This window comes from Pleurodeles waltl, chromosome 9 (assembly GCF_031143425.1).
Source record: "Pleurodeles waltl isolate 20211129_DDA chromosome 9, aPleWal1.hap1.20221129, whole genome shotgun sequence".
Taxonomy (NCBI): Eukaryota; Metazoa; Chordata; class Amphibia; order Caudata; family Salamandridae; genus Pleurodeles; species Pleurodeles waltl.
The window spans coordinates 155,599,115-155,605,114 of record NC_090448.1 but is presented as its reverse complement, the minus strand read 5'-3'; positions in this window follow the sequence as shown (position 1 = coordinate 155,605,114).

Below are 6,000 nucleotides of genomic sequence, written 5' to 3'. Positions count from 1 at the left end.
CCAAGAAGTGGAGGATGGATAGCACCTGCACAGGTGGAGGAATGGCTGTAGGTTGTTGAATGGCTGGCAGCAGATCAGACTCCAACTGGGTTAACAGCTACCTGATTGTAGCATGGTTCAGTCGATAGTGGAAGATGATGTGGTGTTCTTCCATTGTTGCCAAGTCAACCAGGGGACGGTACGCAGGTGCATGCCTCACCCTCCACAGTGGTCAGCATCTACACATGGCATACAATACAAGACTGTCAACAATGACACTTCATGCATCCTACTACATGGTCACAAATGGAGAATCATCATCACATCTGCTACCACTTGTTTCATGCAAAGCAGACTCATGTTAGCTGCACATACGTCTGGAATTTTCAAAGGATGACATGAGTAAGATGGTTGTCTGTCACTGCTAGTGTACAGTCACCATCACTATGTAAGTTTAGTTCCAATCTGTCATGGTGCCATTTTCCGTATCTCTGCACACTCAAAGTTTCTACTGCCTAATTGAAATGTACACAGTCCTAGAGCGTAACTTATCACGTGTCCAAGATGGAAATGTGTAGTGATGCATTTGTATTATGCTTTATTAACAGTAGCAGTGTAAAATGGCTGCTGTCTGTCCTGCATGCAGGGGACAGATGTCAGTGAGCTCATTCTGCTGGCGTATGCCGTCATGGCGGAAAGCGGTTGGCGGTTGGAACCGCCGTTCAACTCCTCTTTGGTTAACATTGATGTCTATGGTAGTGGTTCCCAACCTGTGGTCCGGGGACCCCTGGGTGTCCGCGAAGCCTTCTTAGGGGATCCGCGAGAGCCTAGAAAATTAAAAAATATTAAGACATATTGACAAATTAGGTCCCCAGCTTCCAGTAATGACTCAGGTGGGGGTCCCCGGATTCCCATGATGATTCAGTGGGGGTCCCTGGGTTCCATTAATGTTAAAGTGGGGGTCCACAGAAATCAAAAGGTTGGGAACCACTGGTCTATGGCATACAGGGACCAATGACGATTACCGCCGGCAGTGACGGTGCAGACCGCTGCTGCTGTGACCACCATTTTCTACAGTGTATCTCACTTGACTCCTGACTCTCCAGACATCGAGTCCTCCACTGGGTGTGCTGTTGTGTCGCGTTCTTGGGAGCCACGATGGTGCGTGTTACAGTGGATAGGGGCCCCACCTTCACAACAGAATAACTGGAGAAACTTGTGGATGGGATCCTACCCCAGTACACAAAGCTGTATGGGGCTCCAGAACAGCAGGTAGGTGGCTTTGTGGTCTTTTTTGTTGCTACATGGGTATGTGAGTGTGTTGGTATGTGTATGCAGGATGTTCCAGTGGAGGGTGTACCTATGGATATGACTGCTAGGAATGTTGTGGAACTGTGAAGTCGTGTACGATGCTGATATGTGTACTGTTAGTAGGCCTATGAATGTTGTAGGTTATTGGGTCTACATTAATGTGCCTTTCCTTCTGTGTCTCCCATGCAGGTCAGCATCCATCAAAAGAAGGGTTTTTGGAAAGCCATCGCCAAGGAAGTGTGGACCCTGGGGGTCCATATCCGGTGGAGCACCCACCGCAGGAAGCGGTGGGAGGACCTGAGACACTGGGCCCGGAAGACCGCAGAGGCCCAGTTGGGGACAGCCTCCCAATGAGGAAGGGGTGCCGTCTGAGCTTAAGTTGGTTCCAATACATATCTACTCATGTCCATTATGGGTGATACAGGTAGGTATGACAAAGTACAACGGTCACTCATGGATTGACTTCTCACAGTAATGATCCTGTACACAAGAGCAATGACAGTGTAGAGTAGTACCTGAGTGTTATTGTAGGGACCCAGGAGGCAGAGACTACCGAAGATGAGGGGACCAATGGGTTGGAGGGTGAGGGGAGCACCACGGGAAGAGTGGAGCAAATACCACTGATACGGATTCCTCCTCCGATGGAAGCTCCCTGGCTGTGGCGTAATCTTCTGGGACCATTTCAGCACCATCCTCATCTGCCACCCACCTTACCAGCACTGCCAACCCAGTAGCTCTCCACCCAGTTGCCCGTGCCCACTCACCCAGGAGGGTGGGTGACTTCTTCGCCGCAGGCACCTCTGCCCCTGCTCCAGTCAGCCCTTCTGCCCTCAATGCTGAGGCTATCGACCTCCTGAGGTCCATCTCTGTAGGGCAGTCAGCCATTGTGAATGCCATCCAGGGCCTGGCGTCCCAAATGCAGCAGAGTAATGCCTACCTGGAGGGCATTCACGGTGCCCTGACTGGCCTACAGAGATAATTTCAGGCTCTGGCCTCTTTATTTACGGCAGCCAGTTTTCCTAGGACTTCCATCCTCCCTCCTGCTACCTGTGCCTCATCCCAAATCCCTCTCCCAGCCAAGCCACACATACAAACAAGCACTCACCCAACGCAACAGATAAGGTACACAAAGTCAAACACAGACACCACAACTCACATCACAAGCATGCACACACTCATCACACAAAAGCAGACACAACATCCACTACCTTGACTGTCTCCCCCAGCACCTCTTCCTTTACAATCACCATCACTGACACATGCAGCACACCCACCTTACATGCAGGCACCACCCCAACATACATCCACATGACATGTCTGTCCTCTCCCAGCCTCTATTCCCCCCTCGCCCAAAACACGTAAACGGCTGTACTTAGACACTCAACATTCCTCCACCTCGGCGCATGGCCAAGATGGCGACTGGAGCGGCAGCGAAGTTTGGAGCTCTGCGCCCGGCCAAAGAAATCTACTGCTTCCAGGTGATCACTGGCTTCCCCCAGTAGGTCGCCGTGAACACTGTCAGCCCCTGGCTGCTTCGGCATGAAACGGACTGTGGCGGGGAGTGATCTGGAGGGGAGGTGACGCCTTGTCTACGGCGCAGAGTGGGCTGAGTCTGTGCAGCCCGCAATGAAGGTGTGCGCCTCCTCTGGTGAGTGCACTGACATCGTGGCTTGGTGGGGACGAGGGAGCCTGATGGGACCAGATCGCAAGGCCCAGTATAGCGGGCCCCGGGGAATGACTGAGCGAGACCCCCAGACAACGCTACAGCGAGGAGGCGACAAGTGGCAACACCACCTCTGCACCTCCCCAACGGAGATACTGCAACGCACCTGAGATACGCCGCATTTAGACTGTACTAAAGCTTGAGAGACACGAGATATCACAGGTGAACATCACACCGGGAGGCATGGGCTTCAATCAGCCCCATATAGTAGTGTGCATCATCAGTGACCGGAGCCCTCTTTGTGATCCATGGCCTCCTCGGAGGTCGCTGGCCGCCACTCGCCAAGTGGGCGCCGGTTGCGGCATGCCGGCCGGTGCGCCATTTGAAGGGCAGCCCACCAGGGAGTTCCCCAACGATTAGTGTCGGAATGGGCAAGCCAAAAGCTACTAAGACACCAGCGGCGACTATGGCCACGCCAGACGCCCAACCCCTGGGCTAGGACGTAACCTCCTAGGCCCTACAGCAAATAGATGCCACGCTACACATTCATACATCACAATTTGAAAAGGTACTACAGGCCATATTGAATACCAAAAACACCCTGGAGGCGAAGATTGATGCAGTGAAACTTGATGTTAATTTATTACGTGCAGACCAGCGCACATTATCCGAGAAAGTCACGGAAACAGCGAAAGAAGTGGCTGAGTTGCACCCCACCATGAAGGAGCTTCAAGATAAGATGCACCACTTGTCTATGGAGGTTGACACTCTGAGGCACAGAGTGGAAGATGCAGAGGGGAGGACGTGGCGTAACAACATCAGCCTGGTGGGATTTCCGGAGTGAGCGGAGGGCTCCAACGCTGAACTGTTCCTGGAGCAGTGGCTTGCTGACACAGTGCTACAGGACAAAATACCAAAATTCTTCTTGGTGGAACAAGCACACAGAGTGCCGGGCAGGCCTCCGCCACCGGGGACCCACCCCCACCCATTAATAGCCCGCTTGCTCAACTACCAGGACAGGGATCTGGTGCTTCAGCTTTTTCATAAAGATGATCCGCAGAAATTTGAAAATACACCCATAACTGCCTACTCAGACTTCACTGCTGAAGTCCAAAAGAAACGCAGCTCCTTCTATCAGGTGAAGCAACGCCTTTGGGAATACAGCATCAAGTATGCCCTCCTGTATCCTGCGAAACTTTGTGTACAGGAGGGCTCCAAAATACATATTTTCACCTCCTCGGAAGACGCCTGGACCTCCATGCCATAGGACTTGCTCAACCTACACATATTGTAGATCCCGGGGGGCAATGGTCGACCTCCAAAGGGAAAAATAAATGCCGTGCACGGATAAGAGCCAAGCCCACACCGGCCCAGGCGGTGGAGGAACGATCTTGTGCACTGCTCGAGGCCATGCAGTTTGTGAATAATCCATTCTCCGCCCTGCATGAGCCCATGGACTCACACAATGATCGGGGAGACCGATCTGACTCTGAGGACTCTCCTCACGGCCCACTGCTCACCCCACAATCTGCGGATGATATCTGAGATAGGCTCCTTACATTGAAGGAACTCATGCTCTGGTGGATCCCTTTGTTAAATTCCTAGTCGTAAATAGGTCGCATTACCTGGGTCCATGGAGGAGCAACGTCAAGACTTCGTGTCGGTCCCCGGACCCCTTGGCAGTTCCATGGGGCGACAGGGCCCGGGCTGCTATCCGGATGGCCGGGAGCGCAGGTCTTATTGCCTGCCTTTCACCCCCCACGTCTTATCCCGTATGGACCCGTTGATCCCGACGCCTGCTTACAGGCTATGTTATGTTTTTGGATGTATGTTGTTAGTGAACCATAATGTTGGTCTCCTGTTAGTTTCCTATAGGTTTGTCCTTTCATATTCTCTTTGGACTGTTTTGTTATTGCCACTAATCATTATTAGAGAGAAGGGAAGGGGGTGTGATTACAGACTTAAGTGCGGTATTATACTCCCAGAGTGGACACAGACAGGCCTTGCTGGGATGGGTGTAGATCGGACTCCTGGGGATCTCTCACAGATTCGAATTATTACACAGACATAGCTACACAGACACAAGCACATGCTCCATGCTACAATGTGATTACATGGAACGTTAGGGGCATGGCCACACCACGTAAGAGACAACGTATCCACACATACCTGCGGCACCACCTGGTGCATATTGCCATGCTGCAGGAAACACATTTATCAGAGTCCACCCTTGGGAGGCTACGCTCTAGCTTGAAAGACCAAACCTTTGGAACCGCCTCCTCATCATTCACCCGCGGTGTGGCAATTAGGATTGCCCCCAGAGTACCCTACGAGGTTGACCACACACAGGTGGACCCCAATGGTAGATATGTAGTGACCGAGGGCTATCTCGACAGTGCACCACTGTCCCTTGTGGCACTATACGCACCCAACACTAACAAAAGATGCTTCTTGAATGCGACAACTGCTGGTCTGCTTCGGGACCCTGCTAGGGAGAGCATATGGGGGGGAGATTTCAACTGTGCTCCTGACATTAACCTTGACCGCTCCTTCCCCCGCTACCGAATGCACTGAGTAGACACAAGCCCTCATTCTGACCTTGGCGGGCGGCGGAGGCCGCCCGCCAAAGTCCCGCCGTCAGGGTACCGTTCCGCGGTCGAAAGACCGCGGCGGTAATTCTGACTTTCCCGCTGGGCTGGCGGGCGGTCGCCTTCAGACCGCCAGCCAGCCCAGCGGGAAAGAGGCTTCCACGATGAAGCCGGCTCGGAATCGAGCCGGCGGAGTGGAAGCTGTGCGACGGGTGCAGTTGCACCCGTCGCGTATTTCACTGTCTGCGCAGCAGACAGTGAAATACATGTAGGGGCCCTCTTACGGGGGCCCCTGCAATGCCCATGCCAGTGGCATGGGCACTGCAGGGGCCCCCAGGGGCCCCGCGACCCCCCCTACCGCCATCCGGATCTCGGCGGTCCGACCGCCGGGATCTGGATGGCGGTAGGGGGGGTCGGAATCCCCGCGGCGGTGCAGCAAGCTGCGCCGCCGCGGAGGAT